Source organism: Salvelinus namaycush, chromosome 5, assembly GCF_016432855.1.
Source record: "Salvelinus namaycush isolate Seneca chromosome 5, SaNama_1.0, whole genome shotgun sequence".
NCBI classification, from domain to species: domain Eukaryota; kingdom Metazoa; phylum Chordata; class Actinopteri; order Salmoniformes; family Salmonidae; genus Salvelinus; species Salvelinus namaycush.
Window position 1 is genome coordinate 18,876,087 of NC_052311.1, and position 25,190 is coordinate 18,901,276.

Sequence of the window (25,190 nt, forward strand, 5' to 3'; positions counted from 1 at the left end):
ATGGCGTAACACTGCAGAATGCTGTGGTAGCCATGGAAATCCACTAGTCATTCTAAAAGGGTTCTATTTTTGTGCATGTACAGGTAGAACATGAGTCAAACCGCTGAACATGACTGAAGTGAATCTACTCCCACTGCATTGCATGAAAGAGACAAGCCTCTCTGCCGTCAAAGAGATTAGCCATTCTGTCATCAAAAAGACTAGCCTCTCCGCCATCAAAGAGACTGGCCTCTCTGCCATCAAAGAGACTAGCCTCTCTGCCATCAAAAAGACTAGCCTCTCTGCCATCAAAAAGACTAGCCTCTCTGCCATCAAAGATACCAGCCTCTCTGCTATCAAAGAGACCAGCCTCTCTGCCATCAAAAAGACTAGCCTCTCTGCCATCAAAGAGAACAGCCTCTCTGCTATCAAAGAGACCAGCCTCTCTGCCATCAAAAATACTAGCCTCTCTGCCATCAAAGAGACCAGCCTCTCTGCCATCAAAAATACTAGCCTCTCTGCCATCAAAGAGACTATCCTCTCTGCCGTCAAAGTGGATGTCTGTCATTCACTGCAGTGTTGACCCCTCTCATCTCTTTGAGGAGGGAAGGTGTGAAGAGAAAGCCAGAGGATTTGATTCTCAGGGAATGAGTTTATTTTTCATATCCTGCTTGGGATCCTCAAAAAATGTTTGAATATTATGAGCAAACCAAATAAAGGATTACCATCACGGATAATTATATACATGATTCATTATTTGATGGGCTATTTAATCTTCTGTCTTGTAATGATACTTGGTAACACTTTAGGCTACTGGTATAAGGCTTTGCTACTTGTTGTTAACATTTATGACATCTTCTGATGTAGTACAGCAGGGCTTACATCGTCAACCCAGTCAAAATTGCTGTTATTTAATCAGGAACATTAGACAATCCCGAGGTCTTATAAACGTGTATTACCTGCTTCTGAAAAGTGTCACCAATATTTTCAATGTTATTATACAGACTCATACATCTCAAGCCCACTGTTTTTGGTAGATTACTTATTATGCTCTGCTGGGAATGTCAATAGATAAGAGGCCAACACTTAGAGATTGAATGTAGTACCTCTAATATCTCCTGTGTACACCCTTAACCTTAACCCGCCCACACAATTACCCTTGCATCTAACCACACACACCATTACCCTGGCACCTAACCGCCCACACCATTACCCTGGCACCTAACCGCCCACACCATTACCCTGGCACCTAACCGCCCACACCATTACCCTGGCACCTAACCGCCCACACCATTACCCTGGCACCTAACCACCCACACCATTACCCTGGCACCTAACTGCCAACAAAATACCCTGGCACCTAACCAGTGACACCAATTACCCTGGCACCTAACCACCAACACCAATACCTGGCACCTAACTGCCAACACCATTATCCTGGCACCTAACCGCCCACCAATATGGCATTAGGCAATTCAGAACGCAATAATGCGCCATGACAAATGTCTGAGTGCACTCCCACGTCCTGACAAATGTATCTCGTATGTCACTATGTCACCTTTGTAATGTGGAGACCCTTCAACATGTACGCACGCAGGCACGAGTGAGCGCACCCACACACCCACCCACCCACACACACACACACACACACACACACACACACACACACACACACACACACACACACACACACACACACACACACACACACACACACACACACACACACACAGAGAGAGAGAGACAGACAGATACACACACACACACACACACACACACACACACACACACACACACACACACACACACACACACACACACACACACACACACACACACACACACACACACACACACACACACACACACACACACACAAACCTCAGCTAAAACACAAAAGTCAATGTCAGGAGGTAGAAAGGTGATGTGGTGACCAAGATGTCTGCCACTAAGCATTATGAAGGGTTGGTAATGGATGTCTCACTGCCATTCTTTCTCTCCACCTCTGGAAGGTCAAAGCTGTAATTGTAGAGGGAGCGTTATCATAAAGGGCGGCCCCCAGCTGTCGGCTGAGATTCCGTTTAATCCACACCTCCCTGTAAACAGGGAGAGGAGACTCGTATCAGACTATGGCTTGTTTTCAGCAAACGAATTTCAGGCCATGTAACAAGACAGCGTAAGTAAAAGAGAATCATAAATAATTAAACTATTGTAGCTTTCTCTTTGGAGAAGGGTTTGGGGGGGTTACACCCTGTGGCTGCAAGGAAAAGTTGTATTAATGGTTCATTGAAGTTATGAACACCTTACGTTTTACTTACTGCTATAGATAGTTGATTTCATTGGGCTATTAGAATACATTTTTTGTCAAATGTGTAGTCAAATCTCAAGGAATTAACCAAATGTGATGGTGACCTTATATGTCCTAGCTGCAGAATATTTTGAGACTCCAATTCAATCCTCAGATCAGTAAGTTAACAGAAATTGGACAGACATAACATATTGTTACAGTACACAAAGTGAGTTTCTATGCATGCTGTTTTCAAAAGTAGACATATTTTTACATTTAGACGTTGGTCCCATAAAACAATTCAAACAGATCCAGAATCCAGCAGCACATAAGCAAAAATGACTTTGAATGTCAGAATGGAAGAGACAAAGACGGACAGAATACACCCATCTCATTCCACAACTCAGTGTAATTGAAATGCCAAATGAAGTCTGGGGCCATACCAACACCTCTGGCTGTTCGGCTCGGTACAAAATACCTTGGGATGTTGTTGGGGAAATGCTATTTGTTGGAGTAAATAGACTATTTCAATTTAAAATATTGAATAGCTGGTGAAACAGACATTTAAAAGATATATTATGTCCATTTGGTGCCACACTGAGCTACTATTTGTAACAAAAGTTTTTCGGAATTGGAAATTGCAGTTTTCTCCCAGAATAACAATCGCCTTCAATTTTGAATTCAATAGCAGAAATAATTATCAAATTGATGAAATTATTACTTTGTACGCTAAGCATCCCCACCCCTACACCACCTCCTCACCCTACTTTGAATAATACAAAGGCAGTTAATACAATTATTTGCCCCCGCTATGGGACTGGGTTACACTTTTAATAACTTTTCACAGCAGTATGTAAGAGCGGAACGTTAAACATTGTGCAATGCACTGCACTTTCCGCTGACAGACTTATTGGTGGAAGACTTCCTGTTGTTTCAATCATGACACAGTCACATCCCATAGTCTCCCAACGAGTTAGTATGTAATAGCTTTCATAAATCTTAATCAAGTTACGGGAATTAAGATTCACAGAATGTAATAGACTTTTAATAGAACTCCTTTTTGGAGAGAAATCAAGAAGAAATTGAGAAATCGCCTGAAGATATACTGAGAAGTAAAGAGGCCTTGGGAATAGTTGGATGACATAAGGTGCATGACATGCTAAGTTTCTCATGGACAACAGTGACTCTTGACCGACGAAGCCTTAGTGGACAGGTGGGCTTCACCTAAATACAGTTGAAGTCGGAAGTTTACCTTAGCCAAATACATTTAAACTCCGTTTTTCACAATTCCTGACATTTAACCCTAGTAAAAATTCCCTGTCTTAGGTCAGTTAGGATCACCACTTTATTTTAAGAATGTGAAATGTCAGAATAATAGTAGAGAGAATGATTTATTTCAGCTTTTATTTCTTTCATCACATTCATAGATGGTCAGACGTTTACATACACTCAATTAGTATTTGGTAGCATTGCCTTTAAATTGTTTAACTTGGGTCAAACGTTTCGGGTAGCCTTCTACAAGCTTCCCACAATAAGTTTAATAAATTTCGACCCATTCCTCCTGACAGAGCTGGTGTAACTGAGTCAGGTTTGTAGGCCTCCTTGCTCGCAAACGATTTTTCAGTTCTGCCCACAAGTTTTCTATAGGATTGAGGTCAGAGCTTACTGATGGCCACTCCAATACCTCGACTTTGTCGTCCTCAAGCCATTTTGCCACAACTTTGGAAGCATGCTTGGGGTCATTGTCCATTTGGAAGACCCATTTGTGACCAAGCTTTAACTTCCTGACTGATGTCTTGAGATGTTGCTTCAATATATCCACATAATTTTCCTACCTCATGATGCCATCTATTTTGTGAAGTGCACCAGCCCCTCCTGCAGCAAAGCACCCCCACAACATGATGCTACCATCCCCGTGCTTCACGGTTAGGATGGTGTTCTTCGGCTTGCAAGCCTCCCCCTTTTTCCTCCAAACATAACGATGGTCATTATGGCCAAACAGTTCTATTTTCGTTTCCATCAGCCAGAGGACATTTCTCCAAAAAATATGAGCTTTGTCCCCATGTGCAGTTGCAAACCGTAGTCTGGTTTTTTTATGACGGTTTTGGAGCAGTGGCTTCTTCCTTGCTTAGTGGCCTTTCAGGTTATGTCGATATAGGACTTGTTTTACTGTGGATATACATACGTTTGTACCTGTTTCCTCCAGTATCTTCACAAGGTCCTTTGCTGTTGTTCTGGGATTGATTTGCACTTTTGCACCAAAGTACGTTCATCTCTTTGAGACAGAACACGTCTCCTTCCTGACTGGTATGACGGCTGCGTTGTCCCATGGTGTTTATACTTGCGTACTATTGTTTGTACAGATGGACATGGTACCTTCAAGCATTTGGAAAGTGCTCCAAAGGATGAACCAGACTTGTGGAGGTCTACAATTATGTTTCTGAGGTCTTGGCTGATTTCTTTTTTTTTCTTCAAGCAAAGAGGCACTGAGTTTGAAGGTAGGCCTTGAAATACATCCACAGGTACACCTCCAATTGACTCAAATTATGTCAATTAGCCAATCAGAAGCTTCTAAAGCCATGACATCATTTTCTCAAATTTGTCAAGCTGTTTAAAGGCACAGTCAACTTAGTGTATGTAAACTTCTGAACCACTGGAATTGTGATACAGTGAATTATAAGTTAAATAATCTGTCTGTAAACATTTGTTGGAAAAATGTATTGTAACATGCACAAAGTAGATGTCCTAACGGACTTGCCAAACCTATAGTTTGTTAACCAAAAATTTGTGGAGGGGTTGAAAAACGAGTTTTAATGACTCCAACCTCAGTGTATGTAAACTTCCGACTTCAACTGTACATGTTAAAGCTGCCTCAAGAGAGTTTGTAATCTCTATCTATCATATACGCACGGTAGCCTATACTGTAGATGAACTTGAAAAAGCCTTGTGAATGACCCCATCGACTTCTAATGGTCTTGTGGGAGCCATATTTGTGGTCACTCAGACGAATGGTACAGTGGGTAATGTTCCACTCATAGTAGGCAAAAAGTCACCATCAGAACTATTCAACAAAAATACGATTTAACTGATATTTCCTCATTTACATTTATATTGTAACTCCAGGAAAGGCTCCACTCTACATAAGAAAAGTCAATATTTGCATTTGCTGAATATTCATGGCCGTGAATCCTGTGTACAGGAGGGACTGCACACTTTTTCTAAGGTAATGTGTATAATTTTTGGCCAACAACAGAGATATATGGCCTTAAACGAGGTGAAACAAATCTAATTGAGATTCATTATCAATACTCTCAGTGATCCACAAAGATCAGTGGTACTTACAATGGAGGGCATGATGAAGGAAGGTCAACACAGTTGACTGAAGGTCAACACAATAATTGTAGAGGGAGCATTATCTTGAAGGACGGCCCTAGCTCTTGGCCAAAATCCTCTTTAATGTATTCTTTATCTAGGCACCAAGAGTGGATCAGGACTGGATCAGGATTCAAGCTTTAAAATTAGTTCTTAAGTAGCTCAACTTATCTACACAACTCCGTGGCTGAGAGGGCTAGAATCAAGTTCCTGTAATTCCACAGTGGTTTAGTCGAAAGTCTATTCATAAGCATTCCTCAAGAGGAAATATCTCACTTTGCTCTCTCCAAAGTTTGATTAGAATTGCGACGAAGACGGTAGTGAAAGTATCTAATCCAGGGTATCCCAAACTCGGTCCTGGGGCCCCCCATGGGTGTACGTTTTGGTTGTTGCCCTACCACTACAAAGCTGATTCAGATAATCAAAGCATGATTATGAGTTGGTTATTTGAATCAGCTGTGTAGTGAAAAAAACAAAACGTGCACCCGGGGGACAGGACCGAGTTATGGAACCACTGATATAAGCCATTGTGTTGTGGTGAAATTAAAAATAGGAAGATGTACAAAGACCTTGGGCCTAGAGAGATGAATAATGCTCTTAGGGTTGTAACTCCTCAGAGTTCCCCCTGATTATGCTTCTCAAATTTTCTGTGATTATTATCAGGGCGCCTGCCGAACATACATTTTTTTATTTTATTTTATTTATTTCGCCTTTATTTAACCAGGTAGGCCAGTTGAGAACAAGTTCTCATTTACAACTGCGACCTGGCCAAGATAAAGCAAAGCATTGCGACACAAACAACACAGAGTTACACATGGGATAAACAAACGTACAGTCAATAACACAATAGAAAAATCTATATACAGGGTGTGCAAATGTAGTAAGATTGGGGAGTTAGGGCAATAAAGAGGACATAGTGGCAAAATAATTACAATTTAGCATTAACACTGGAGTGATAGATGTGCAGCAGATGAATGTGCAAGTAGAGATACTGGGATGCAAAGGAGCAAAAAAATTAAATAACAATATGGGGATGAGGTAGTTGGGTGGGCTATTTACAGATGGGCTGTGTACAGGTGCAATGATCGGTGAGCTGCTTTGACAGCTGGTGCTGAAAGTTAGTGAGGGAGATATGAGTCTCCAGCTTCAGTGATTTTTGCAATTCGTTCCAGTCATTGGCAGCAGAGAACTGGAAGGAAAGGCGGCCAAATGAGGAGTTGGCTTTGGGGATGACCAGTCAAATATATCTGCTGGAGTGGGTGCTACGGGTGGGTGTTGCTATGGTGACCAGTGAGCTGAGATAAGGCGGGGCTTTACCTAGCAAAGACATAGATAACCTGGAGCCAGTGGGCTTGGCGACGAATATGAAGCGAGGGCCAGCCAACGAGAGCATACAGGTCGCAGTGGTGGGTAGTTGTCACGTTCCTGACCTTATTTCCTTTAGTTTGTCTTTGTTTAGTATGGTCAGGACGTGAGCTGGGTGGGCATTCTATGTTATGTGTTTCTATGTTTAGGTTCATTGTTAATTAGCCTGATATGGTTCTCAATCAGGGGCAGGTGTTTCACGTTTCCTCTGATTGAGAACCATATTAAGGTAGGCTGTTCACACCGTTTGTTTGTGGGTGATTGTTCCTGTGTTAGTGTTTATGCCACACGGGACTGTTTCGTTTGTGAGTTTGTTCCTGTTCGTGCGTTCTTCGTTGTCTGTAAGTTCTCATGTTCAGGTCTGTTTACGTCGTTTATTGTTTTGTAGTTTGTTAAGAGTTTTTCGTGTTCGTCTTTCTTTAAATAAATCATTATGTCTTCATACCTCGCTGCATATTGGTCCGATCCTTGCTCCTCCTCAGACGAGGAGGAGAACGAACGTTACAGTAGTATATTGGGCAATGGTGACAAAACGGATGGCACTGTGATAGACTACATCCAATTTGTTGAGTAGAGTGTTGGAGGCTATTTTGTAAATGACATCGCCAAAGTCAAGGATCGGAAAGATTGTCAGTTTTACGAGGGTCTTTTGGGCAGCATGAGTGAAGGAGGCTTTGTTGCAAAATAGGAAGCCGATACTAGATTTAATTTTGGATTCGAGATGCTTAATGTGAGTCTGGAAGGAGAGTTTACAGTCTAACCAGACACCTAGGTATTTGTAGTTGTCCACATATTCTAAGTCAGAACCATCCAGATTAGTGATGCTAGACGGGTGGGCGGGTGGGTGCGGGCAGCGATCGGTTGAAGAGCATGCATTTAGTTTTACTTGCATTTAAGAGCAGTTGGAGGCCACGGAAGGAGTGTTGTATCGCATTGAAGCTCATCTGGAGGTTTGTTAACACCGTGTCCAAAGAAGTGCCAGAAGTATTCAGAATGGTGTTGTCTGCCTAGAGGTGGATCAGAGAATCACCAGCAGCAAGAGCGACATCATTGATGTATACAGAGAAAAGAGTCGGCCCGAGAATTGAACCTTGTGGCACCCCCATAGAGACTGCCAGAGGTCCGGACAACAGGCCCTCCGATTTCTCTATCTGAGAAGTCATTGGTGTACCAGGCGAGGCAGTCATTTGAGAAACCAAGGCTGTTTATGCATTTACAATGCTTTTGACTTGGGGCTGTGGCTTCGCAGACAACCATAAGGGCACTTGGTTCTACATCCTGATTCTGTATCTATGACATGTAGGGATAAATAAATAGGGATAAATAAACAAATGACCCTCACTTTCTGAAGTTCATCTCCCTTTTTCTTCCTATCTTAATGGCTATATCCTTGATCATCTCTAAGCACAGTGTAGCAGATAGAACACTTAAAGTTTTAAATTCTAAAAAATGAATGACTGGATTGGCTTGGCTTGGTGCACATTGTATCAGCAGCACCATCTTTGTCCGAGAAACTGCAGAAGAAAAGAGAAGACAACCTTGCAGGCTCCCACTCTTTCTTAGGTCGCCTCTAAGGCCCCTGTCATTCTGAATAGATACATTTTTCATTGCCCTTCCGTTTTTTTAAATTATGGAAATGTTTTGATCTAATAAGAAACAGTTACCACTCAAGGAGCATTTTTTGCGTTTTCAAACCCACCTGTCAACAATCTCGGTTTGTTTTCAGCTTGATGTGGGTTCGGAGTCTTGCTAAGCTAACGCCATGCTTTAACGGTGTCATCAACCTGCCACTGATGTCTTCTATGCGTCTTATTTCTAGACAATAGTGATCTAACCAGTAATCAAACATGATGAGTTTATGACAGAGGAAAAGCTTCAAGCCTGTTACTAAGCTTCTCAAGAACACACCGACACAGACACACACAAAATGTGACATTCAGCATGTTCTTGTGTTCTTTTCACACACTATCAACTAGCTGTTCTAATCGAAAAACAAAAACCCATCCTCAAATGAACTAATTCCACATCATAATATGAACACATTACTGGGACATCTGTTTCTGTTCACTTCACCAGAAAACCAAGGGTCAAAAAGACAAAAAATAACAACCGTACCAAAACCCCCCACGATATCTTATATCAACAGACACACGATGTGGCTAGCTGCCACCAGCAAGACAGCTTAATGTTATGTGAATTAGCGCTGGGAGTTGACAATTAGTCAAGCGTGTTGTGCTGTGACAAATAGGTCCGTTTACTGAGATGTTATGAGAGATGCATTCTAATGCGTACCCTATTCACTGATGAGGCCAAGGAGAGTAATGGGACGGAAAGTTCCATCCTGGACGAGTGAACGTGCAGTTGGATGGCACAAACAGCACCTTAACACTCCAATCATGTGCTTCAGTCTAGAACAGGGGACTAATGCTCACTTGCAGCCAATCGATTGGCTGAGCACTCTTGGCTAGGTTTAGCTTCTTGTGGCAACAGCAGTACTTTCCTGTTGAATAGTTAGCTAGCTCCATGTTTCTGTTCAGGCTTCACTTGTGAGCTGCATCGAGAGGAACCCAAAGGCCTGTGTGATGTAGTAATTTATGTGGAAGGGGGACATCAATGTTTAAAATGTTTTTGAGCGTGCTTTAAATAGTGGCCAAAACTTTTGCACCTCAAATAGTCACTTATGAAATGTTGTATATATGTTTATGCAGCCCCAGCAAAGGCAAGACATTGTCACAATGTTGCAATTACTGTGGTGGTGGTCGTGATGAGACGGACTCAACAACACCTTTTCAAAGCATAAGCTTAGGTGCCAACGCAAATTACAAAAACGTCATAGCCCACAACCTTGTACAACATCGGCACTATTGGCAAATGTTGAGCAACAGGAAATAAAGGAGAGCCGCACACTCTAGGAGCTCAGATGCAAAAATATTTAATTACCAACGTTTCGACAGGCAAGCTGTCTTCATCAGGGTACAATCACAGACACTGCGGGATGACTCGTTTATATATAGTGTCAAGACACACAGGTGTCTGTAATCATGGCCAACAGTGGCCTAATATCATTGGTTAATTACTCATATTAAAACGGCATAGAATGAGCAACATACAATTAATACAAATGGATAGCATACGATCATAGACACACTAAAGACCACACAAGCCTACAAACAACCACAATGGCAAAGTCACAACAATCACAACAATCACAAGAATGGCTTCAGATCAAAGTCCACATTAAGACCGAAGGGAGCAAGGGTCTTTAAGTTAAATATCCAAGCAGCCTCTCGTCTTAACAATAAACAATTTTAACAATTTTATTTATTGTTTTGTGGGGCAGAAATCGCGGGGCAGAAATCTCCGAGACCAATTGGTACACTCTGATTTAACCCCCCAAGATATTCCTGAACAACGTCTATTTGCGCCCCTATTGGATGGTAATTATAAGTGTAATGGCTGTGCCCAATGCAATGGCACTTATAAATGCAGATCCTTCAAACATCCACAAACAGGGACATCGATCCCAATCAAAGGTGTTATTACGTGCTCCACTAAGGCAGTTATTTATCTCATAACTTGTCCTTGTGGTAAAAATTATGTGGGTAAAACAAAGCGTGAATTAAAAGTACGTATCTCAGAGCATCGTAGCACCATTAGGTGCAAAAACTTGACCTACCCAGTTGCGGCCCACTTTTTGGAGGCAGGCCACTCGATTTCATCTTTGCGTTATATTGGCATCGAACATGTCACCCTCCCTAGGAGAGGGGGTGACCTTGATAATTTATTGTTAAGACGAGAGGCTGCTTGGATATTTAACTTAAAGACCCTTGCTCCCTTCGGTCTTAATGTGGACTTTGATCTGAAGCCATTCTTGTGATTGTTGTGATTGTTGTGACTTTGCCATTGTGGTTGTTTGTAGGCTTGTGTGGTCTTTAGTGTGTCTATGATCGTATGCTATCCATTTGTATTAATTGTATGTTGCTCATTCTATGCCGTTTTAATATGAGTAATTAACCAATGATATTAGGCCACTGTTGGCCATGATTACAGACACCTGTGTGTCTTGACACTATATATAAACGAGTCATCCCGCAGTGTCTGTGATTGTACCCTGATGAAGACAGCTTGCCTGTCGAAACGTTGGTAATTAAATATTTTTGCATCTGAGCTCCTAGAGTGTGCGGCTCTCCTTTATTTTCTAGTTTTCTACTCCGCTAGCCAGCACCTCGCCTACATAGGTGTGCGTTTCTTTTTTCTTCTAAAATGTTGAGCAACAACCTTGTAACAAAGCTCCAATGTCCTCCAACGTAACATTGTGACTACCTATTGGCTGCATTCCTAGCAATGTTGTGTTGGCAGAGAAAAAGCATAAAGTATTTGGGAATCATTCTCCCATAGGGAGATATAGACCTATCCAAGTCATTGAGGACTTGGACAGATGCACCACACTGTTTTAAATTAAGAATTTAAGTGAAGAATCTATCCCTCATAACAGTAGCAAAGCTTTTATGTATATATGCCTTTTAAACCATTCCAAATATTTCATGAGGTATCTATATTGAACAACGTTTTAACTGTTGGGAGTCACTCAGCTCAGCGCAAGTCAGTGCCTACCCAGGCTTTTACTGTAGTAACAGCCCAGAGGAAAAATATTTTGCTCAGAGTGGTCTTTTCTTAATCTCTGAAGAAATATGGGAGATATCAATTTTGTATGATTTAGTAATCACATATCTGAACTGTTTCTCATAAGGCTCCCTTAGGAGCAAGGAAGAGATGAAAAAGAGAATGAATTCTTGAGACTTTCATGAGACAAATGAGCTTGGATTGATACTTACATTTGAGAAGTATGACAAATATATGAGATCTTATCATTGTATCCTCATGAGACCATTCATGTCTCATGTATTGCTCCAGAAAACCCTTTTTGAGATACAGTATTTACAGGAGCCAGCTATATTAGAGCCAGCTCATATATTAGAGCCAGTTCTAACCACACGGAAAAAGTTACCGGGAGAGGTTAGGTTGCTTGTAATACAAAATTGTATTTCTTGTAAAGTAACAAAATAGTGGCATTGTCTAAAATTGGAGTGACATTGAAAGTGCTGTCATTAACCCCGTTTCGACTGAGAGCCAAAGTGGAAAGCTCCCTGCAACATGCCTGGGGGATCTGTTTAAAAAGGGGTCAGTCAGAACATACCAGCTTATAACTGGTACAAACTATACCACCTCCAGACCTAGTAAAACTCCCTATGAATGCAGCTAAAGCCACAGGAAAGGTGTACTCTAATAATTGGGAAGCAAGTACAGGGAGTGAATTTATTAAATAAACGAACATAGAACAAAACAAGAAATACGAGTAGCGTACAGACATATAAACAGAAAGAATAACACCTCGCCAAAGGCAAGCAACAAGGATTTCTTTGCTTTTTTACTGGTGACGTCGGGTCCAAGGCCGGCTGCCGAAGCAACCTGGGATGCCTTAGCTGGCTTGTCAGACTTCCGTGCCTCAGCTGGCTCGATAGGTTCACAAGCATTGGTTGGCTCGTCAGGCTTCCATTGCCAAAGCTACCAGGGATGCCTCAGCTAGCTTCCATGCCTCAGCTGGCTCGACAGGCTCTCAAGCTACCGGAGATGCCACAGCTAGCTTCCATGCCTCAGCTGGCTCGACAGGCTCTCAAGCCTCGGTTTCTCATCAGGCTCCCATGCCTCAGCCGGCTCGTCAGGCTAACATGCCTCAGCCAGCTCGTCAGGCTCCCATGCCTTGGCCGGTTAAAAAAAAAACATTTCTAAAAGCTTTAACAAGAGCAAGGTATTGTGTTTCATTTGAAAACAGCATCACATTTTGTAAAAGCAGAATATTTCAGGTCATCCTACCCCCCAACTGGTTCCCACGCCTCAGCTGCCTCAGCAGAAGCGACCGGTCTGCTACTGGTCCTCAGGACCGTCCCTCTGGTCGGTGTCCTGCTGCTGGAGCCACGCGTCAGGTTGGGGGTACAGTCACGTCTACTCCTGCTCTATTGTTTCTGTTTATTGTTTCTCTTTGTATGTTTCAGGTCTGCACGCTACTTGTGTTTCTTGTTTTGTTCCATGTTTGTTTATTTATTAAATTCACTCCCTGTACTTGCTTCCTGATTCTTAGCGTGCACGTTACAAAATTACATTATTTATAAGGTTTGTCACAATGCCAAAATATTACCAACAAAACAATGCCAAGCCAAAGAATCAAAACATCATGGCAAAATGTTTTTGTTACTGATATTCACATCTCATATCAATATAACACTGAATTTTACCTTGCGCTATTCACAAATGTTATACGCCTGTGGTAGCTACTGTGATTGTGTGAGTGGTGGTTATTGTGTCTGCTGTGGTTGTGTGAGTGGTGGTTATTGTGTCTGCTGTGGTTGTATGAGTGGTGGTTATAGTGTCTGCTGTGGTTGTATGAGTGGTGGTTACGGTGTCTGCTGTGGTTGTATGAGTGGTGGTTATAGTGTCTGCTGTGGTTGTATGAGTGGTGGTTATTGTGTCTGCTGTGGTTGTATGAGTGGTGGTTATAGTGTCTGCTGTGGTTGTATGAGTGGTGGTTATAGGGTCTGCTGTGGTTGTGTGAGTGGTGGTTACGGTGTCTGCTGTGGTTGTATGAGTGGTGGTTACGGTGTCTGCTGTGGTTGTATGAGTGGTGGTTATAGTGTCTGCTGTGGTTGTATGAGTGGTGGTTATTGTGTCTGCTGTGGTTGTATGAGTGGTGGTTACGGTGTCTGCTGTGGTTGTATGAGTGGTGGTTATAGTGTCTGCTGTGGTTGTATGAGTGGTGGTTATAGTGTCTGCTGTGGTTGTATGAGTGGTGGTTATTGTGTCTGCTGTGGTTGTATGAGTGGTGGTTACGGTGTCTGCTGTGGTTGTATGAGTGGTGGTTATAGTGTCTGCTGTGGTTGTATGAGTGGTGGTTATAGTGTCTGCTGTGGTTGTATGAGTGGTGGTTATAGTGTCTGCTGTGGTTGTATGAGTGGTGGTTATTGTGTCTGCTGTGGTTGTGTGAGTGGTGGTTATAGTGTCTGCTGTGGTTGTATGAGTGGTGGTTATAGTGTCTGCTGTGGTTGTATGAGTGGTGGTTATAGTGTCTGCTGTGGTTGTATGAGTGGTGGTTATAGTGTCTGCTGTGGTTGTATGAGTGGTGGTTACGGTGTCTGCTGTGGTTGTGTGAGTGGTGGTTATAGTGTCTGCTGTGATAGGGGCCTTGAGGAGGTGCATGGAGGTCCGAGTAACGGGGAGCTTTGTATGCCACGACTGAGAAGGAGACAGCAGAGGAGGAGGAGGGCAACATGTCTAGTTGCCTAGTTAAATAAAGGTTAAATAAAATAAAATAAAAATGTCCTGTAGAGGATAGCCACTACTGGTCAATGGCTCAGCGCTCTATCCAACATGTCTGACAGAAACATTGTGACAAAAAGAGGATTTAGATCAAACATTGAATATTGTGATCCTAATGAATAGAAAAACATTATTTATATAATAACAACAATGTGGATAATTGCTCAACTCTAACTGAGCAGTTATGCTAGTCTCTCTAGCCTCCCACAATTTTCAAATGTTTTGGCTGAACAGCGTCTGTATGTAATAGAACATGAGTTTGTCATAGAAGAACTACGTCACTGCCTACGTCACCATCTTATCCACTTTAATAAAATACTAAATAGTAGCTAGCAAGATGGATCAGAGAGGTTATTTTTAATGAGTGCATTTCGCAAGTGGTTTGTTTACATCAACTACATTCACTAAAATCACTGCGAAGGTTTTGTCTGCAAACTTTGGTTTCGAATCACAACGTTCTGGCATTATCTGCCTCGTTATTTGTTGGGAGAGTTGTCTGTATGAAGAGGACCCACCTAAAGGACGCACCACGGAACAATTTTCTTTCCCTTTTTGAAGTTGACAAAATAGTCCATCATTGAAACCAGACCCTAGTGACTTGCCTAGTGTCAGGTTTTCAAGACTTCTGTTATGCCATAACCTTATTATTGTTTATTTTTATTTTTATTAACACCCAAAAAATGTCGCCACAAACAGGGTGCAGGGTGTTTAAATTCTAATTCAAAATAACCTTTATTTCCTGGGAGGGAACTTCATGTGTGGTGACATGACAGACGGACCTGGCTACAGCGTAGCCTGAGTCCTGTGAGTACGGAGTCCCGGAGCAAGGTTTGTAGGGTGTTCCTCGTCCGAGGGAGGAAGCAGAAGAGCCTAGGGTGTGTCTAGACGCTGTTCACTGAAGCTTGTGTCTACAGACAGAGCACGGGGTGGTGCTCCTGGGGGTGACTGCCAGCATCCCTGCAGTCAAGCCAGCTATCTCAGAAGACAGCCTCTGACTGATATCTGAAGACTGCACAGAAACAATGAGAGGGGAGAAGATTTGATACATTGCACAAAAGCAGGCAATGAGAGTCTGAAGCATGAGGGACCATAAAGGTAAATTGTGAATACATATGAAAATGGAAGTTGGATGGTTGTGATGAGCCTCGGTGAGTGTACCGTGTCGGGTTGTTTGGGAGCTGGGGTTTGAACCTACTCAGTCAGGGCCTCTTGTAGGCACAGTCTGGGGTGTGTAGGAGCCACTCATCAGGTCATAATATTTAGACCTCTGCTGACCTACAGATACACACATAAACATGTGCACAAACATTCACGATCGCGCCGGAGGAGAGGGCTGCCGTCTTATCGGCTCTCAACCAACCATGCTATTTTATTTGTTTTTTCGAGTTGTTCGTAACTTGTTTTGTTCATAATGTTGCTGCTACTGTCTCTTATGACCGAAAAGAGCTTCTGAAGATCAGAACTGGGATTGCTCACCTCAAAGTGGAAGAAGAGTTCTTCTTCAATGAGTCGGACGTGAGGGATATACTACTACAGAAACCCGACCAGGCCCAGATCCCCGTGATTCGCTGGAGAAGGAAACTGAGATTTAGTGGAAAAAGATCCGGGTGCCTTGTGAGGATCAGGCGATGAGTGGCTAATCTGCCCTTGCCAGATGAGGCTGAAATTGAGCTTTTTGGCCATCAAGGAAAACGCTATGTCTGGCGCAAACCCAACACCTCTCCCCGAGAACACCATACATGTTTTTCATCGGCAGGGACTGGGAAACTGGTCAGAATTGAAAGAATGATGTATAGCGCTAAATACACGGAAATCTCTGGGACGGAGGTTTGCCTTCCAGCAGGACAATGACCCTAAGCATACTGCTAAAGCAACACTCAAGTGGATTAAGGGGAAACATTTAAATATCTTGGAATGGCCTAGTCAAAGCCCAGACCTCAATCCAAATGAGAATCTGTGGTATGACTTAAAGATTGCTCTACACCAGCGGAACCCATCCAACTTGAAGGAGCTGGAGCAGTTTTGCCTTGAAGAATGGACAAAAATCCCAGTGGCTAGATGTGCCAAGCTTATAGACATACCGCAAGAGACATGCAGCTGTAATTGCTGCAAAAGGTGGCTCTACAAGGTATTGGCTCGGGGGGGTGAATAGTTAGGCACGCTCAAGTTTTCTGTTTTTTTGTCTTATTGTCACGCCCTGACCTTAGAGATCCTTTTTATGTCTCTATTTTGGTGAGTTGGGGTGGGCATTCTATGTTTTGTTCTGTGTGTTGTATTTTTATGTGTTTGGCCTGGTATGGTTCCCAATCAGAGGCAGCTGTCAATCGTTGTCTCTGATTGAGAACCATACTTAGGTATTTTGTTTTGTTGTTCTTTTTGTTCAAGTATTCATATTTATTAAAAGGTATTATGAATACTTACCACGTTGCACCTTGGTCTGCTCCTTCTCCCGACGATGTTCGTTACAGAACTACCCACTACCAAAGGACCAAGCAGCGTGTAATAGACTCCTGGACATGGGAGGAAATATTGGACGGCAAGGGACCCTGGGCACAGCCGGGAGAGTATCGCCGTCCGAAAGAGGAGCTGGAGGCAGCTAGAGCGGAGCGGCGTCACTACGAGGAATTGGCTCGAGATAACGTGCACGAGAGGCAGCCCCAGAATTATTTTGGGGGGTGCACACGCGTAGATTGGCGGACTCAGGTAGGAGATCTGAGCCAACTCCCCGGGCTTACCGGGGCGAGAGAGTGACTGGGCAGGCACCGTGTTATGCGGGGGAGTGCACGATGTCCCCAGTGCGCACGCATAGCCCGGTGCGTTACATCGCAGCTCCTCGAATCGGCCGTGCTAGAGTGGGCATCGAGCCAGGATGCTCGAAGGATGCTCAAAGCCCCGGCTCAGCGCATCTGGTCTCCAGTGCGTCTCCTCGGCCCGGGTTATACGGCACCAGCCCTACGTACGGAGTCCCCGGTTCGCCAGCACAGCCCAGTGCGGCCTGTTCCAACTCTCCGCACTTGCCGGGCTACAGGGGGTATCTAGCCAGGACAGGTTGTGCAGGCTCGTGGCTCGAGACCTCCAGTGCGCCTCCACGGCCCAGTGCATCCGGTGCCTCGGCCAAGGACAAGGCCTCCTGCATGTCTCCCCAGCCTGGTGAGTTCTGTGCCTGTGCTAAGCCCTAAAGCTCCTGCATGTCTCCCCAGGCTGGTGAGTCCTGTGCCTTCTCCCAGAGCCAGGCGTCCTGTGTCTCTCCACTCCAGTGATGATCCATGGCAAGAAGCCTCCAGTGATGATCCATGGCAAGAAGCCTCCAGTGGGGATCCATGGCACGAAGCCTCCAGTGATGAACCATTGCACGAAGCCTCCAGTGATGATCCATGGCACGAAGCCTCCAGTGATGATCCATGGCACGAAGCCTCCAGTGATGAACCATTGCACGAAGTCTCCAGTGATGATCCATGGCACGAAGCCTCCAGTGGTGATCCATGGCACGAAGCCTCCAGTGATGATCCATGGCAAGAAGCCTCCAGTGGTGATCCATGGCACGAAGCCTCCAGTGATGATCTATGGCACGAAGCCTCCAGTGATGATCCATGGCACGAAGCCTCCAGTGATGATCCATGGCACAAAGCCCCAGTGGTGATCCATGGCACGAAGCCTCCAGTGATGATCCATGGCACGAAGCCTCCAGTGATGATCCATAGCACGAGGCGTTCAGCGACGCCCATCAGTCCGGAGCCTCCAGCGACGCCCTCTAGTCCGGAGCCTCCAGCGTCGCACTCTAGTCCAGAGCCTCCAGCGTCGCCCTCTAGTCCAGAGCCTCCAGCAACGCCCTCTAGTCCGGAGCCTCCAGCGACGCCCTCTAGTCCAGAGCCTCCAGCGACGCCCTCTAGTCCGGAGCCTCCAGCGACGGGTTTCATTTCGGAGCTGCCAGAGTCTCCCTCCTGTCCGGAACTGCCAGAGTCTCCCGTCTGTCCGGAGCTGCCAGAGTCTCCCTCCTGTCCGGAGCAGCCAGAGTCTCCCTCCTGTCCGGAGCTGCCAGAGTCTCCCTCTTGTCCGGAGCTGCCATAGTCTCCCTCCTGTCCGGAGCTGCCAGAGTCTCCCTCCTGTCCGGAGCTGCCAGAGTCTCCCTCCTGTCCGGAGCTGCCAGATTCACCCTCCTGTCTGGGGCCCGCTGCTAGGGTCCCCAGTCCGGGGTCGGTGGCGAGGGTCCCCGCTCTAGAGGCGCCACTTAAGTGGGCCAAGCCAGAGGTGGAGCGGGGTCTACGTCCCGCACCAGAGCCGCCACCGCGGTGAAATGCCCTGTACTGTCACGCCCTGACCTTAGAGATCCTTTTTATGTCTCTATTTTGGTTGGTCAGGGCGTGAGTTGGGGTGGGCATTCTATGTTTTGTTCTGTGTGTTGTATTTCTATGTGTTTGGCCTGGTATGGTTCCCAATCAGAGGCAGCTGTCAATCGTTGTCTCTGATTGAGAACCATACTTAGGTAGCCTGTTCCCACCTGTGTTGGGGGGTAGTTGTTTTCTGTTTTGTGTATTGCACCTTGCAGGACTGTTCGTTTGTCGTTTTGTTGTTCTTTTTGTTCAAGTATTCGTATTTATTAAAAGGTATTACCCGACGACGTTCGTTACACTTATTTCTTGTTTCACAATAAAAAATATTTTGCATCTTCAAAGTGGTAGGCATGTTGTGTAAATCAAATGATACAAACCTCCCAAAAACCTATTTTAATTCCAGGTTCTTAGGCAACAAAATATGAAAAATGCCAAGGGGGTGAATACTTTCACAAGACACTGTATACACTCCATCGGCAGGACAGAACAGCATTCTCTGGTAAGACACGGGACGGGTGCCTATTAATTTTGGTGAACAAACGCTGGTGCACGATATCTAAGGAAGTCTAACGGTTTTGCTCACCTGAGGTAGAGTATCTCATGATAAGCTGTACACCACACTATTTATCAAAAGAGTTTTCATCTGTATTTTTCGTAGCTGTCTACATACCACCACAGACCAATGCTGGCAGTAAAACTGCGCTCAATGAGCTGTATACCGCCATAAGCAAACAGGAAAACGCTCATCCAGAGGCTGCGCTCCTAGTGGCCAGGGACTTTAATGCAGGGAAACTTAAATCAGTTTTACCTAATTTCTATCAGCATGTTAAATGTGCAACCAGAGGGAAAAAATTCTAGACCACCTTTACTCCACACACAGAGACGGGTACAAAGCTCTCCCTCACCCTCCATTAGGCAAATCTGACCATATTTCTATCCTCCTGATTCCTGCTTACAAGACAAAATGTAAACAGGAAGCACTAGTGACTCGGTCTATAAAAAAGTGGTCAGATGAAGCAGATGCTAAACTACAGGACTGCTTTGCTAGCACAGACTGGAATATGATCTGGGATCATACACCACATCAGTCACTGGCTTCATCAATAAGTGCATCGAGGATGTCGTCCCCACAGTGACTGTAAGTACATACCTCAACCAGAAGCCATGGATTACAGGTAACATTCGCACTGAGCTAAAGGGTAGAGCTGCCGCTTTCAAGGAGAGGGACTCTAACCTGGAAGCTTATAAGAAATCCCTCTATGCACTCCGACGAACCATCAAACAGGCAAAGCGTCAATACAGGACTAAGATCGAATCGTCCTACACCGGCTCCGACACTCGTCGGATGTGGCAGGGCTTGCAAACTATTACAGACTACAAAGGGAAGCACAGTTGAGAGCTGCCCAGGGGCACGAGCCTACCAGATGAGCTAAATAACCTCTATGCTCGCTTCGAGTCAAGTAACACTGAAACATGCATGAGAGTATCAGCTGTTCCGTACGACTGTGTGATCACAGTCACTGACATTTTCAACCTCTCCCTATCTGAGTCTGTAATACCAACATGTTTCAAGTAGACCACCATAGTCCCTGTGCCCAAGAACACTAAGGTAACCTGCCTAAATGACTACCGACCCGTAGCACTCACTTCTGTAGCCATGAAATACTTTGAAAGGCTGGTCATGGCTTACATCAACACCAGAAACCCTAGACCCACTCCAATTTGCATTCCGCACCAACCGATCCACAGATGATGCAATCTCTATTGCACTCCACACTGCACTCTCACACCTGGACAAAAGGAACACCTATGTGAGAATGCTATTCATTGACTACAGCTCAGCGTTCAACACCATAGTGCCCTCAAAGCTCATCACTAAGCTAAGGACCCTGGGACTAAACACCTCCCTCTGCAACTGGATCCTGGACAACACATTTGCCACGCTGATCCTCAACACGCTGATCCCCAACACAGCCTATAGAGAGGAGGTCAGAGACCTGACCGTGTGGTGCAAGGACAACAACCTCTCCCTCAACGTGATCAAGACAAAGGAGATGATTGTGGACTACAGGAAAAGGAGGACCGAGTACGCCTCCATTCGCATTGACGGGGCTATAGTGGAGCAGGTTGAGAGCTTCAAGTTACTTGGCGTCCACATCACCAACAAACTATCATGGTCCAAGCATACCAAGACAGTCGTGAAGAGGGCACGACAAAACCTAAACCTAAAATATTTGGCATGGGTCCTCAGATCCTCAAAAGGTTATTCAGCTGCACCATCGAGAGCATCCTGACTGGTTACATCTCTGCCTGGTATGGCAACTGCTCGGCCTCCGACCGCAAGGCACTACAGAGGGTAGTGCGTACAGCACAGTACATCACCGGGGCCAAGCTTGTCAAAGACTCCAGCCGCCCTAGTCATAGCCTGTTCTCTCTACTACCGCATGTCAAGAGGTATCGGAGTGCCAAGTCTAGATCCAAGAGGTTCCTAAATAGATACTACCCCCTAGCCGTAAGACTCCTGAACAGGTAATCAAATGTCTACCCAGGCTATTTGCATTGCCCCCCCTCTGGAACGCTGCTGCTACTCTCTGTTATTATCTATGCATAGTCACTTTAATAACTCTACCAACATTTACATATTACCTCAATTACCACGACACCGTTGCCCCGGCACATTGACATTGACTCTGTTCCGGTACCCCCTGTATATAGCCCCACTATTGTTGTTTACTGCTGCTCTTTAATTATTTGCTATTCTTATCTCTTACTATAATTTTTGGGGATTTTCTTAATACTGCATTGTTGGTTAAGAGCTTTTAATTAAGCATTTCACTGTAAGGTCTACACCTGTACAATTTGATTTGATTTGATTACACAAGGTTGTCATATCTTTCAAAAATACCAGTACAAAGATTTTGAGTACAATCATTTTTTTTATGTCTGTCACGCCCTGGCCATAGAGAGGCTTTTATTCTCTATTTTGGTTAGGCCAGGGTGTGACTAGGGTGGGCATTCTAGTTTCTTTATTTCTATGTTTTCTGTTTCAATGTTTTGGCCGGGTATGGTTCTCAATCAGGGACAGCTGTCTATCGTTGTCTCTGATTGGGAATCATACTTAGGCAGCCTATTTTCCTTTGGTGTTTGTGGGTAGTTGACTTTGTTAGTGGCACTATAGCCCTAGTAAGCTTCACGGTCGTTTCTTTGTTTCTTGTTTTGTTGGCAACATTCTAAATAAAATAAAACGTACACTCACCACGCTGCACCTTGCTCCGGTCATTTCCACCTAGACGACGGTCGTGACAATGTCTCCATAAAACACCTCTATGCTTCAATATTAATAATGTGTAAAAAAGGCTGTCTGCTCCTCCTCTCTACCTACTTTTCCCTCACAATCACCTGAGTTTCCCTTAGTCCCGTTAGTTTGGCTGCTCATGTACAGTATTGTACACGTTTATCTAAGGAACTAGCCTATACATATTGGCACTGGCAGTTGTTAAAGGGATACTTCAGGATTTTCCCCAGAGTTAGATGAATTCGTGGACACTATTTTTATTTCTTTGCATACAGTCTGAAGGAAGTTGCTATCTAGAGTTAGCGCAATTGTTAACTATCGTTAGAAAAATGCATGTAAGTCTATGGTAACTATTAGCAGGCAGACAAATATGAGCTTGTATGTGTTGTTCCTCCTGAGCAAATATTTAAAAAAAATGAATCTCATTTTGGTGTTAAAGAGAGCCAGTTTGTGTCTAGGAGAAACAAAGGGGAAAAGAGATCTCTTCTTGTGTTTTGCTTTCCTATGGGAATGTGAGACCACTGGCACTGCCTGTAGCGTACAGTTTTGTGTAATCTAACCAATTATCTCTTGATCATAGAGCATTTAAACATAGAAATTCACTATAATTGTCCAATTATTTCCATTTAGTCCATAAACACAAACAACAGTTGTATAATACTACAGGTAAACCCATGCTCAACAGGAATTCATTCATATGTATCTACAACAGTATCTACAGTGGGCTAGGCTAATTTTCCATCTTCCCCAACACTCTCTTCCATATTGTAAAACTCCATATTGTACAAACATACACTTGTTTTGTTATATTCATTTTCAGGTCCATGGTAGACAACACAATGGATTGCACTTTGCAATAGTTTCACTGAGGAAACCGTCCAGTGTCAAGAGAGATGCTAAATCAGATCAAACCTTGAACAACGCTCTTCAACTGAATTGCCTCTGTTAAATAGCTGGCGGTTAAAAGAGATTTGTGAGATGGAAGCTATCTACTGTACTTAGTTTACCCTTATAGTCATATGCTCTGCAATACAGCGGCACACGAACACATTTGACAATCTTCTTATCATTTCTGAGCAGGCGGTCCTTTCTTGGGTGTTAATGTTAAAGTCTTTCTCAATAGAAAAATGCCACAAATGGTTAATGGTGACACTGGCGAGACCTTATCAGGCTTCTCTCTGCCTAAGACACTCCTGACAAGCAGGTTTTCATTTAGTCAGTGTGGAGGAAGGAATTCCAATTGTTAGGGATTGAGAGATAGCAGGTTAAATGACACGGGCCCGCCACCGTGAATATATTACTATTTGTTTTCCATGACAACAGGTAGGCTAGTAAAAATACATAGTTTCTCCTGCTATCGTTAATGCTAATGCTTTTCCTCGAGTGCAAACGCTTTTCTGGTTTCTACATATGTCGCTTCTCCATGGACTGTGGTAACACAATACGTTACTGGTGTAACTTTCAAGGAACTAATCCAAGTGGGGTGACGGGTAGCGAGCGAGTTGTGTTGTGCGTCATGTCATGTAGACTTTTTGCATTGTTTAGTGTGCTGTTTATTCAGACTTGCATCCTTTTGTTCTTGCACGTGGGTCTTCTGGGGCATCTTAACTCACGGTGGTGAGATGAGCTTAGCTGAGATGAGAGCTTCCAAACGGTTGTTTACTACACTCCCCAAGGACTCAGAGCCGCTGTTATGTAAAACCTCAGATGGGCCGGGACTTGCATCCAGGGTTTTTGAAAAAAATTAAGATGGCAATTGGAAAAAAAGACGCATTGTATATCTGAAGGCTAGTGCTGTAAATAGCATACGTTGGGGGCATGCTTATGAATGTGAATGAGAGCGGTTCAGTTAGATTCAGCTTTGTGATGTGTTTGAAGGCTTCAGATTCAGAAATGCATTACAAAGAGAGTACGTTGGCACAAGCCTAAGAGGTAAATGTTTCTGGTAGACACAAGGCACTTGATATTTATGTATCATATTGATTTCTCAGAGCATGATGCGAGGAGTTGTGCACAGGCACAGTATTGAGATTTCCATCCTAAATGCTATTGTCTTTGAACCCCTGCAATGTCATTCTGGTCATGTCTGCTGAGTCCAGAATTAAACATGATCTGCATCTCATTATGAATGCATAGCAGGACGTTGCCCTTCAAGTGATGTACACTGGGGTCAACATATGTTGGGACCTTCAGATTAAGCACAGGGCTGAATAAATCTAGTACCAACTGTATCCCAGTGAGAATGACTTCCTTTTCCCTTGTTCAGCATCTTGTTTACTTGACATCTTGCTGTTTCATTCAAATCAAGGCAATTCCCCATACTGAAATTGCTCTGTGAGCTGTGAAGTTTGTATATAAACTATCCTTTCAACTATGCAAATGTATCTGTCTATCTGTCTTTCTGACAATCATCCTCATTGCTATACAATACAGTTATGAATAATTAATGAACATTTTCAAAGTGAAAGTTCCAAATATTTTATATACAGTACCAGTCAAATGTTTGGACACACCTTCTCATTCAAGGGTTTTTCTTTATTTTGACTATTTTCTACATTGACTATTTCTACATTGACTATTCTACATTGTAGAATAATAGTGAAGACATCAGAACTATGAAATAACACATATGGAATCATCTTGTAACCAAAAAAGGCAAAGGGTGGCTATTTGAAGAATCTCAAATATAAAATGCTTACTACATGATTCCATATATACCTGTTTAAATAAAGGTGAAATAAAAAATAAATAAAAACATGTGTTATTTCATAGTTTTGATAACTTCACTATTATTCTACAATGTAGAACATAGTAAAATAAAGAATAGTGTTCTAAAACTTTTGACCGGTAGTGTGTGTGTGTATATACTGTATATATACTGTATATATATATATTTTTTTTTCATTTGGTAGAGCCAATTACAATTAGAAATGCGGTAACTCTAACCATCGCCCCAAATCGTATACTCCCTCCCTCTGCCCCCCTCTGCATGCCTTTCTTTTTGAAACGTCGAGTCATCAATAAACTAATCATTGCATGGAATTAGTCATTTGTCTTTGATGTCACTGGATCACCCAGAGATTGGGCGTGCATACCAATTAACAACTCCCTCTGCCCTTCTCTGACCCTGTCCGTGGCGTTTGGGCACCTCGCTGTGCAACACAAAACCCATTGAATAATCATTATGCCA

General features: G+C 43.7%; 1 protein-coding gene across 1 annotated transcript in view; it reads left to right on the top strand.

Annotated features, from left to right (window-relative positions):
• LOC120048025 (follistatin-related protein 5-like) overlaps nucleotides 1-25,190 on the top strand; it is a 244,119-nt gene that overhangs the window by 53,030 nt on the left and 165,899 nt on the right. The window lies entirely within an intron of this gene.